At 38.9% G+C, this 12,424-nt stretch overlaps 1 non-coding gene across 1 annotated transcript; it reads right to left on the bottom strand.

The window, feature by feature from the left end:
• Positions 1–1,790: 1,790 nt before the first annotated feature.
• Positions 1,791–1,897, bottom strand: LOC122218768. Its single transcript, XR_006202099.1, has one exon. It is a non-coding gene; the product is annotated as a U6 spliceosomal RNA (small nuclear RNA).
• Between the last annotated feature and the right edge of the window lie 10,527 nt (positions 1,898–12,424).

Below are 12,424 nucleotides of genomic sequence, written 5' to 3' on the forward strand. Positions count from 1 at the left end.
TGCAGGCACCCCTAATTTCTCTTTTATGGAGCTATTCAAAGAACATATAGAAGGCCCAAATCAGTTACATTACAGCCTCAATCACAGGCAGGTGATTGTGTATCCTATGACCACCTCATCTTAAAGGCTCCCCTGTACTACACACACACACACACACACACACACACACACACACACGGAAAACAAAAATAAAACAACTTGGTCTCTGCCCTAAGGAGATTATTCTAGTCAGGGAAACAAACACCTAGGCATTTTAATACACTGTACTGGGTGCTCTGGGGGCAGGGGTACAGAAATGATGTAAGCTCAGAAGAGCAGTGGAGCAGCTGGGGTTTAGGGAACACCAGTGGAAGCAAGTTTATCTGGTGGAAACATTAAATAAGAGGATGACAGTGATGAAATGACGAGGTTGGAAGTAAGGCAATATGAGACTGCAGTGCCCTGCCAACTATTTTATTCTAGAAGCAATGGGAAGCTTCTGAAGGATTTTAAGCCAAAGAATGAAATAATTAGATTTGTATTTTAGAAATAATATTCTGGTTGCAGTATGGAGAATAGATTAAAAGGAGATAAGATTAGAGGCAGGGAGACCAAATAAAAGTTGTTGGAGTAATTCAGGAAGAGATGATATTAAAGTAGGGTTATAAACATGGAAGTGAAGAGAAGTGGGTGCACTTGAAAGATGTCTTGCAGATATAATTCATGTGACTTGCTGAACACTAACTGTGGAGAATTAGGAAGAGCAAAACAATAAAGATGTTGCTGAGTTGACAACTGAGTGGATGGCGGCACCCCAAAAAATGCAGGAGCAGGTTTTGAGGAAAAGACTATAAAATTCAATTTTAGCTCCTGTTGAGCTGGAGGACTCACGGTATACCCAAGAATATATATGCATTTGGCAACTGGATATATGGGGTAATGTTCAGTAGAGAGACCTGGAACTCTTCAGCACTGATATCATGGGAGTAAACAAAAGCACACTTGGATATATTTCAGGAAATGGGCATAGAATGGAAATAGACATGCACATAGAGTGGAAGGAAAATAAACAGAGAAAACAGAAGAAATAGCCAGGAAGGCTCCCTGCCTTCTCAATCCACCTCAGGCAGGCAGCCTGCTAATGATTGCTCCCTTGGGCTGCCACTGTTTTCCATCTATGCATCTATCAAGGCACTCCTCATCTGTCATTGAGTATATTTATCTTTGTCTCACTTTTTACTGAACTGTAAGGATCTTTTTTGTTTCAAGTTTTTATTTAAATTCTAGTTAGGGGCACCTGAGTGGCTCAGTCGGTTGAGCATCCGATTTCCACTCAGGTCATGATCTTGCGGTTCGTGGGTTTGAGCCTTGCGTCAGGCTCTGTGCCAACAGCTCAGAGCCTGGAGCCTGCTTCGGATTCTGTGTCTCCCTCTCTGTCTCTGTCCCTCTCCCACTCAGTCTCTGTCTGTCCCTCCCTCCCTCAAAATAAACAAACATTAACAATTTTTTTAAAATTGTAGCTAGTTACCATATAGTACAATATTGGTTTCAGGAGTAGAATTTAGTGACTCATCACTTACATATAACACCCAGTGCTCAACACAAGTGTCTTCCTTAATACCCATTACCCATTTAGCCCATCCCCTGCCCACCTCCCTCCAGCAACTGTTTGTTCTCTATAGTTAAGAGTCTCATATAGTTTGCTTCCTTTTTTTTTCTTTCCCTTATGTTCATCTATTTTGTTTCTCAAATTCCACATATAAGTGAAATCATATGGTATTTGTCTTTCTCAGATTTATTTTGCTTAGCATAAAAAATATGGAAGCTTCATGAATTTTCATGTCATCCTTATGCAGAGGCCATGCTAATCTTTCCTGTATCGCTCTGATTTTAGTATATGTGCTGCCAAAGTGAGCACTGAACTGTAAAGATCCTTTTTCTCTTTTTCTTAATATTTATTTATTTTGGGAGGGAGGGAGGGAGGGAGGGAGGGAGAGAGAGAGAGAGAGAGAATGAGAATGAATCCCAAGCAGGCTCCACGCTATTAACACAGAGCCCCACATGGGGATCAGTGTCACAAACCATGAGATCATGACCTGAGCTGAAAGCACGAGTTGGACGCTTAATGGGCTGTGAACCACCCAGATGCCCCTGAACTGTAAGGATCTTTAATTTTTTTTAATTTTTATGTATTTTTCAGAGAGAGAAAGAGAGACATAGTGTGAGTGGGGGAGGGGCAGAGAGCAAGGGAGACACAGAATCTGAAGCAGGCTCCAGGCCTGCCAACAAAGAACCCGATGCAGGGCTCAAACCCGTGGACCGCAAGATCATGACCTGACCCAAAGTCGGACGCTTAACTGACTGAGCCACCAGGCACCCCATGAACTGTAAGGATCTTAAGACAGAGATCATGTCATATTCATCATTAGATTTCCAGGACTTAGTACAGTGGTGGGGTCTTTAATAAGACTTTTATGAAATAATTAATAATGGGAAAATTTTTATTGAGTACTTTTTGCCTTAGGTACTTTATATACAAAGTCTATTATTATAATAACCATGATGTATTAAGACTCAAAAGTTAAATAAATTGCCCAATAAGCTTCCAGGATTCAGAACCAAGTCTGTAAGAGACCATGCTTTTTCCACCGTATCATACTCTCCAAAAGACTGATAGAATGAAAGCTATATTTTTGCAAAAGCAGAAAAGAAGGCATTGCATCTTATGTGAAGCACAAACACTGGCCCTTATGCTAAAGAGGCGCAGTGCTATGGAGAAAAGTCCTTGCGCTCTGTCTTCTGGGATGCCTGCTGCATGCCATGCCTGCCAGAGAGTGGCAAATCAATAGCTGCATGTCTTAAACCATAAGGAAGTCAGGCAGAGATTAGACCATATACTACCACACTCAGCATTTTGCACAGCAGTTCTGGAAGGATCCAGCAATTACCGCCACACCATGAATCTAGAAACATTCCTACAAAGATAAGTTCAGACATTGCCTGGGACCACCAATTTATCAGTTCTGTTTAAAACAACAGGGCCAAAAGCTGAGAAACTATAGCTCCATCCAAACTTCATCCCTGTTCACTGTTCAGAAGACAACCCTCTCACCGATCCATCACCTTCCTCTCATTTCTTGTCTCCCAACTGCTGTGTACCTGACAGCATTCCCTCTTGAGGCCTCATCCTCACCTTTCCCACAATACCCTCCTTCAACCCTATCCAGGGTGGGCTTTGGCAACCTATTTCACTATAAACAAACTCACCTATACCCTCAGCTTTTTAAATGAACATGTCTTCTATTTCCTTGATCTCTTTCTCAAAGATCTTGCTTCCTTTGCTGTTTCCTCAAATTCTACATATCACAAGGCTCAGAGTTGGTATTGGTATTTTGTCCCATAGTCCCTTTTAAAACATTTCACTTTCCTGTAAAAACCTTCATTCCTTTGAAGTTCATTCCATCCAATTTTGCCACCTTTTACCTTCTTTTGTCCCTAATATCCCTTAACCCCCAGGTCATTCCCCCACAATAACATTATACCTGGATCATGTTAAGCCTTTAAATCTCAATTTACTTCCTCATTTCCTAAGGTATTTCAACATTCCTGTGGATGGTCTGTCAAACACCCAAGAATCACAGTTCCAAGGCCACCTCAACCCATTCCCTTGGCCATGCTCTCTACTTTGTTATAGAGTAGCTCTGACTGATTGCAATACCCTTCTCTTTCCATTCATATTACCCCCAGTATGCCCGATCCAGAATCTCATCAAGAGCTCTATTCCTGTAAGACTGCTTTTTCTTCCAATTTATTCTTGGTCCCATTTCCATATCTGGCCTAAATCTCTTAATTGGTCCCATGACCTACTCTCTCACCAATGTTTTCAATCCCCTTCCATTTTTTTTCTTTTCCTTTCCTGGTATTTCTTCCAAATCACATTCTTAGAACAGTGCTATATTCTGCCTGGCATCAGTGCCCTCAATCCCCTTCATCCTTGTCTTTCTCCTCTGTCATCCAACTCACAATTCTGGATCAGTCCTATAATATGCCTGGCCTATAAGCCATTCAGCTGAGATGCTAGAAATAATGATAAAGCCACTATACTTTCATGATTTCCAAACTCAGTTTGGTGGTTAACACCACGATTAATGCCTTTGTTTTTAATCTACTGTCTATTCCAGACTGTCTCCATTCCCTTTAAATCCCTTTTTTACTCCCTCCTACTCCACAAATTACATCAGATATTTTCCTACTTCACAAAAAATATTGAAGCCAGATAGTAAAAACACCTCTCCTCTCACAGCTATAAATTTATTTATAACCATTCCCTTATTCCCTTAGTTTCTGAGAAAAGGTATTTTTTTTCAAGGCCCACCTTTTGTCTCCTTTGGGGCCTGGTCTGGCTCCATCAATTTTCCCTCTCCTTCTCTACAAGTTCTTTTTCATTCAAATTACAATCATGCTCAGATCTGTCAACTGTCATGACCCTTTGTTTTACCCTTATTTCCTTCTGGTTTCTGCCCTCCATCTCTCCTTTCCACCTTAATCTCCAAAGCATCTTGAAAAAGTGACATTCTCTTGAAGTCTAGGTCTTGATCTCCCATTTGTTTAACTTGTTCCCTGTCTTTAATTCCCACTGCTCTGTGGAAACTGTTATTACCAAGTTGATGAAGGATCTCCTCATGGCAAAATCTAACAAACTTTAGAATTTGTGGGTTTATCATAGGTTTCAAGAATGGTAATGTTTTCCCTCATTTTACCTAGGAGAACTCACTCTTTGGCCTAAAGTAGAATATGGTGGTTGGGATGAAAGGTAAGAACAGATAGACCCTACTTTCTTGGTTTCTAATTATAATACTTTAGCAAGAAAGCTTGGCAGTTTCTGATAATCAATACATCTATAACATACAGCTCTTGGCCACTTCACTACTGGTATCTTATCTTCTAGAGTAGTTTCTTTCGCAGGACGCTGTATTTCACTTAAGGGAGAGACGGATGATAGTTTCTAATTCATGGAATTGGTAAATGATCTTAGACACTTACCTTCACCATCTTAAAGATGTAGTTCCTCATTGCAAGAGGAAATCCCAATGCCAGCATAACAGGGGTTTGTGGGGAAAAAAAAAAAAAAAAAGAACTGTCAGCTTAAAGTATGTTGTATATATCAAAAGGGATATACAAATACTGTATAAAAATGCATAGTTTAGAAAACATCCATAGTTCAACAATTCTTTCTTCTAAAATTCTAAATAGCACAAAGCATTTAACTTCAGTAATAGTTCTCTGGGCAAAACAGTAGGGTCCAGGAACACAGCATAGTTTAGCCTGCCTTGAAACAAAAAACTTGGGTTCAAGTTCCCGCTCTAACATCTACAGGTCTGTAACCTGAACACCTAACTCATCGCTCACTACTACCAGCTGGGTGCCTTTAGCAAGTCATTTAACATCTCTGAGATATACCTTCATCTATAAAGAAGGGATTAATACCTACATACGAGCACTTTGGAAATTACAAAGGGTAGTAATGTTTTAGATATCATTGGAGCCACTTTTCCTCCTAAAAAGTTGTGTCACATATCCTGGTGGACTTCCCTTAATTCTCTCATCATTCTTGGTAAATCAGTAAAAATACCATGTCATTTTGGAGAGTATACAAACCCAAGAAAACCTTGTTTTAATTGTAGATGCATTTTTATCTAGCCATTTTTTTTAGTAGGGTATAAAATATAAATTTTATTGTTTTAACTTTTAAAAAATATCCTATATAGATCCAAAATTAACAAAGACATCAAATCTTAATTAACATTTTGCCACATTTAAGAATGTTTTTTAAGGGGCTCCTGAGTGGTCAGTTGGTTAAGTGTCTGACTTCAGTTCAGGTCACGATCTCATGGTTTGTGAGTTCAAGCCCCACATCGGGCTTTGTGCTGTCAGTACGGAGCCTGGAATCTGCTTCAGATTCTGTGTCTTCCTCTCTTTCTGCCCCTCGGAGTGATCACACTCTGTCTCTCTCTCTCTCTCTCAAAAAATGAATAAACTTTAAAAAAATTTTTTAAATGTTTTTTAAGAAATAAAAATTATAGGCTACCAATGTGCCTCTCCCTCCTATAAAGAGAACCTCTGTCCTGAATTTTGTTTTTGTAATTCCCAAACCTGTTTTTTAAGCCTTTATTTATTTTTTAAGATTTTTTTTTTTTTTTTTTTTAATTTATTTTTGGGACAGAGAGAGACAGAGCATGAACGGGGGAGGGGCAGAGAGAGAGGGAGACACAGAATCGGAAACAGGCTCCAGGCTCCGAGCCATCAGCCCAGAGCCTGACGCGGGGCTCGAACTCACAGACCGGGAGATCGTGACCTGGCTGAAGTCGGACGCTTAACCGACTGCGCCACCCAGGCGCCCCTAAGATTTTATTTTTAAAATCTTAAAATATACCCAACATGGGGCTTGAACTCCCAACCCCGATATTAAGAGTCACATGCTCCACTGGCTGAGCTTGCCAGGCACCCTTTGAAACCTTTACTTTAGGACACGTGGGTGGCTCAGTTGGTTGAACGTCTGACTCCTGATTTTGGCTCAGGTCATGAGCTCACATTTCTTGGGGTCGAGCCCCGCATCAGGCTCTGTGCTGACAGTACAGAGCCTACTTGGGATTCTCTCTCGCCCTCTACCCCTCCCCTGCTCACTCTCTCTCTCTCAAAATAAATACACTTTAACAAACCCCTTTACTTTAAATAAATGTATCCATAAACCACACACTATTGTTTTACATCAAAAACTTTACATACAAGAAATGAGGCCATTTAACTTGCCCTTTTTTTTTTTTTTTTTTTTTTAAATAACCACCGTTTTGGAGGGTAATTCTTGATTCACTTAATGCTGGCTTATTCATTTTAACTGTACAGCATTCCATTAAATGAATATAGCACAACTTATCCATTCTTATGTCACAGACACTTTATTTCCAAATTTTATTATTATAAACAATACTGTGATGAACATTCTTGCATGTCTCTGGCAAATATGAAGGAATGTTTACAGGGCATATATATGTGTGTATATATATATCCTAGTGGAATTGCTGGTTCATAAGGTTATGCACATGTTTAATTTTAGTAAATAAATACTACCAACTACCCTCATAAGTTATACCAATTTATACTCCCGAAGACAGTGCCTGAGAGTTCCTATGTTGTTTTCCAACCTCCTTGCCAACATTTGATATTCAGACCTTCTAAAATGTTACCACCTTGACGCAGTGTCTTGATTTTGACCCTGTTGATCCTCCTCTTTGAAAAACTTTGATTCCCCAACAGCATTATTTTCTAATTTTTTTTTTTAACTAATACTATTTCTTGGTCTCTTTTGCTAGCTTCTCTTCCTCTACCCACTTCTCTTGGCATTTGTGAGTTATCACCTTTGTTTTTTCCCTGCGAGTCTTGTCTAGGCCACACCACTCACAACTAACTCTTCAAGATTGACAAAAGTCAGCTCTCTTCTAAACATCAGACCCATCTGCCTAGCTGCCTACTAATCTTCTGGGATTTACATGTCCTATAAACACCTATAATTCATTGTGAAATGACCTTTTTCCCCTCAATTTCTTTTTTCCAACTCTGTTTAATGATGCTGTCCAAAGCAAAGTGTTTTACGTCCAAACCCTGGATGGACATCATGAACTTTTACTTTTCCTTGCATTGCCTTCTGCCTTCCAACAAATCAGCTGACCTATGTCCTACCTTCTTAACATCTCTTGTATCCTTGCTCTCCTCCCCATACTTAATGTTGTTGTCCTTACTACTTTTTGCCAAAGGTTACATTCATCAGAAGCAAGCACTTTGGAGTTAGACACACCTGGGCTTGAATGCAGATCTTTGTCACTTATAACCTATGTGACCGTAAGCAACTATGATCAAGTTTTCTGTTAAATGGGAATGATCTCTTCAAGGATTAAATCAGCTAACAAATGCAAAGTGCTTACTACATTGCCTGGCACATAGCAAAAGCTCAATGATGGCTATTATTAGCTCAGCTTGAGTCATATTACTAGTTCTGATGATTGGAAGCAAGCTTCCAATCTTGTTCCCCATCCTCATCATATTAATAGAATTCTCTCACTTATCCTTCCCTATTTCTTCAATAACTCTCCTTTGCTTATACAAAGCCAAATCTAATCTTTTAGTAAGTCATCTAACACTCTTTATTCTGATCCCCAGCCTCATTTCCCATATTCTATTCACACTAGTTTACATGGTCCCTGAATACATGTTTCATGTATCTGAGCCTTTAGGTACATGCTACCTTCTATCTGTCTAGGAAACTGGTTTTTCTCTTTCCAAATTCAAGTGAGCATTCTGTTAAACTTATCTTAGTCCATCCAAACAGAAATGTGTACCAACTCCTAGGAGGGTTATAAACCACTGCTGCACTCATTTCTTGATTTGTCTGTCTCCTTTACTAGCCTGTAAAAAATGTGATAGGCATTCATTAACTACCAGATGGATGGAAGGAAGGACACTGGGACTGGCCTAATATCACATCTCCTAAATAGCTTTAAACAGCAAGCATCAATCTGCCAACTTTGCTAACACTAGTAAAAGTCAAAATGATCATGGAGGATGGAGGTATTACAGGTGTTTTTCTCTACTATGAGAAAAGGGAAAACAATGTAAAGTTCTCACAAGTGTGAAGTAAAATACTAGGGAAAAAAAATTGAGCTGTTAGTACCTAGGAAAAGATGATCAACGATTTTCCTGTACTTTAGTCAACAAATAATGATAACCAAGTTGAATATTGACAAACAGAAAAGAACATCCTTTTGCAAATGCTGGTATTTGTAATGAACACTTACTATGTGTCAGGTCTTGTGGTAATCACTTTCTATACAGTATGTGTGTTACTTAATCCAACAACTATGAACTAAAAATTCTTATTAACTCTCCTCAGGCACCTGTCCTTGGGAAAAGCTTACGTTTTCAACTACATCACGCTACTGTCGTTACCAAGCTACAATGGATTTATGCCAGAAATTTGGCACTTAGTCACAAGGGTCAGAGGAAAGTAACCATAAAGCATTAAGGCCAGGCTTCTGTGGGAAGAGGCTAAAACAGTTTGCAAAGGTGAGGAAAGATCATCCATCTCTACACAATCAAGAATGACAGTGAACAGTATCAAAACAACCAGATTCATTTATCAAATCCTCTAACCAGCCAAGAACAAGCTAAACAGAACTGATGATTGTCTATAAAACAATTCCTATTCTATTAAAGAAAAATGCTGGATTAGAAAGATTTGGGATATCTACACAGATGTTATTTCAGATCTCACAGAGCAAGTTTTGGTTTGACACAGGATTGTGTAATATGTAAATCTCCTTTCCAGGTTCTACACTAACAGGCCAACATTTAGCTTTGAATTCTGTCTGTCCTAGAATCATGGCTCCTTTTACATCTGAGATACGTAATTCACTTGTTTATGTAAAATTAGGGGGGAAAAAAGACATATGTATTTGACTGCAGGGTAGGCATGTGTGGCTTTCCAGGGAGTAATACCTCGCACCCATTCTTATTTAAAACCCTGCCAAGTCCATGCTTTGCTTTGGTACTCATCCACTCAAAAACTCAAGCATCTATCGATCCATGGCAATTATATTTTAAAAGTTGCTTCAGTGGAAACAAGTAACCATGACATCCAATAAAACCATGACTTTTTTCTCTTTGAATACCAGCATCTCAGGTAGTAGAACAGCAGCATGATTTAAGCAAAGAATGGACTTTGAAAACAATCAGAAAGCTCTGGATAGAAAGTTCAAGAAGTTTTCACCTTAATGTAAGATGGGGAAAAGTTCATCTTTTTGCACTTACATAGTTGCTTCCCTCTTCAATTTGAGGAAAAAACTCAATACTATAAAATGCTTTAAATTTCATCAAGGACAGTGGGCCCCTTAATGTAAGATGTGGAAAAGTTCATCTTTTTTGCACTTACATAGTTGCTTCCCTCTTCGATCTGAGGAAAAAACTCAATACTATAAAATACTTTAAATTTCATCAAGGACAGTGGGCCTCAACTTTGGATGCACCTCAACCAGGATCCACCTGGGGATGGGGGGTGGTCGGAAGAGAAGCCGACCAGACCATCAGCACCTGGACCGACACTAGATCATTCAAATCTGAATGGTCCTGCCATTGAGAAGGTTGTCTTGCAAATAGCTCTCCTGGGATTCTAATAAACAGGGTTAAACTTAGGTCTTGAAAGGATTCCATTGCCTATCCTAAATAAAGATCAACTGTGGACCACAGCTGTTGGCTGTGAACACTGGCTGTAGGTCGTGTGTCTAAAAATAACCATTGCAGATCCTAACCCAGTGTCTCCTTAGTTGTAAGGATTAAAAGTGGAGATACTAGGCTGTAGACAACAGAACCTTGTAGGTAGGTGGTTGGTGTGTGCGTCATCTGTCTCCTCATACTATTTGAAAGATGAAAAGCAACTACTGAATGACAATCTCTAGTGACTTAATTCCACTGATGTGATGTTTAGGTGGGTGGCTGGTTGCTAAAGACACGAAGGATGTGAGTAGATTTACTCGCAACTTATGCAACAATGAACAGGCAACTGAAAAAGTTGGAGAATGGTCCCACTCATCTTGGTTCCTACAAGGCCAGTCACAACCATTCCACTGACAAACTATAGGAAAAAAGCAAAAATTAGATGTGAGAGATGTATTCAACCGAAGTAAAAACGTAATGGATCTGTGGTATTTTGAGGAAATTCCTGAGACCAACAGAGAGGCACAGGGGGAAGGATGAATGGGAATACTCTTAAGTCACAGGTAGGGGATAAAAAATTTGTGAGCCTTTGTAGGTGACCTGAAAGTTAACAGTACTTTATTGCTATTTTCTACAATCTGTAGGGCAATATTAATATTCACAGCAAATTTAACAAGGATTTGAATACCTACTATGTACTGTCCTAGTTATTATACCCCCATACTAAAATGTACCCAATGTAAATCCTTAAGATTTCATACATTAGAAATGGATTTACATGAGTCTGAACAAAGCATTAGTCATTTAACTTCATACTGTATTTAGACATTTCTCTTAAGTAAAAAGCATCCTAGCAGGTGAATGAAAAATGCTAAGTGCAATGGAATGCTTGAAATAACAAGTAGGCTCTTGAAATAAAACTTTTAAGTTCTAAACAAAAAATCACAAGTTAAACAGGTGGCTTCTGAGGTCCTCCTCAGTGAACATCTAAACAAATTATGCTAACAGTAAACAATGCTAGCTGAATACAGGTTTCTGAATACTTCTATTACTGTTATTAATGTACAGTAAATTTCTTTATTAAGTTAATGAAGGGAAAAATTAGTATTTCACATTCCAGAGTTCAGAACTTAAAGGATCTGGGAGATATTTACTATTTACTTCTTAAATGGCTCCATTCTCATTTTTAAAGTTATCAACCAGCAGTCTGACTACTGGAAAACAAATAAGTAGTTTGAAAGAAAGATGAAAAGTGGTGGCCAATTTAATTATTCATCATTAACGAAGAAAACACCAAAGTTTTGGAAGAGCACTTTAGAAAACCCAGTGCCTATCTCAAGTGTGATGAAGCATCAAGCACTGGTATATGGACCCGATAAACCTGCAGATGAAAGTAAACAAGGGCAAGTTCATGAAACTCCTTCAGGAAACTATAGTAGACTGGAAAGAGATCACAGAATGGTGTGGCGAAAGGCTTCTTGTTTGTTAAGACAACGCACAAGTAACTAGATATAGAAGGGAAATGTAATTATCAGCTGAAAGCAAGCTATGGGACCCAAATCATATTCCAGAAATCCCTTTGCTCCTATGTTGTTTCCAAACAAGAGGATCATTTGTACTTCTTGAGGCCAAGCTGATTTAGCAACAGCAGAATCTTAACATACAGGAAACTTTTCATCACATATTCATCAAGGTCAATTATTTCAGTTAAGAACTGTACCACTTGTGTGAAATAATAGACTGTTAAAATAGACACAAAGGTCTAATATAAAAGCTGTAACAACTACTTCCCAGTCTTGTCGGATTGCCACGTATCAACTTCACTTTCACTAAAGCCACCTCGAAACCAAGTCTATACTGTTTTTGGCGTATAGAACTCTATAAAGAGCACTGAACATTTAAGATACTAAGCTTGTCTATAGTTGACAATTTCATACAAGTTCTAATTTAAACTACCATTTTTTTTCTTCTGGCTTCAATCCCAAGATGGTGTCCTTTCAAAGACAACTGGATAAATGGAGAGGCTGGAAACTTTAAGACCTGCTTTCCTACCGCATACTGCTCCCTTTCCTCCTGCCCATCTTTATGTTATCATAAAAGAAGCAGGTCTTGAGGGGAGGTAGCAATGTTACATCAGCTGTATAACCTACAGTACACGACAAATACTCTCCTGCTTTATTGA

The sequence above is a fragment of the Panthera leo genome, chromosome B1 (genome assembly GCF_018350215.1).
Source record: "Panthera leo isolate Ple1 chromosome B1, P.leo_Ple1_pat1.1, whole genome shotgun sequence".
Taxonomy (NCBI): Eukaryota; Metazoa; Chordata; class Mammalia; order Carnivora; family Felidae; genus Panthera; species Panthera leo.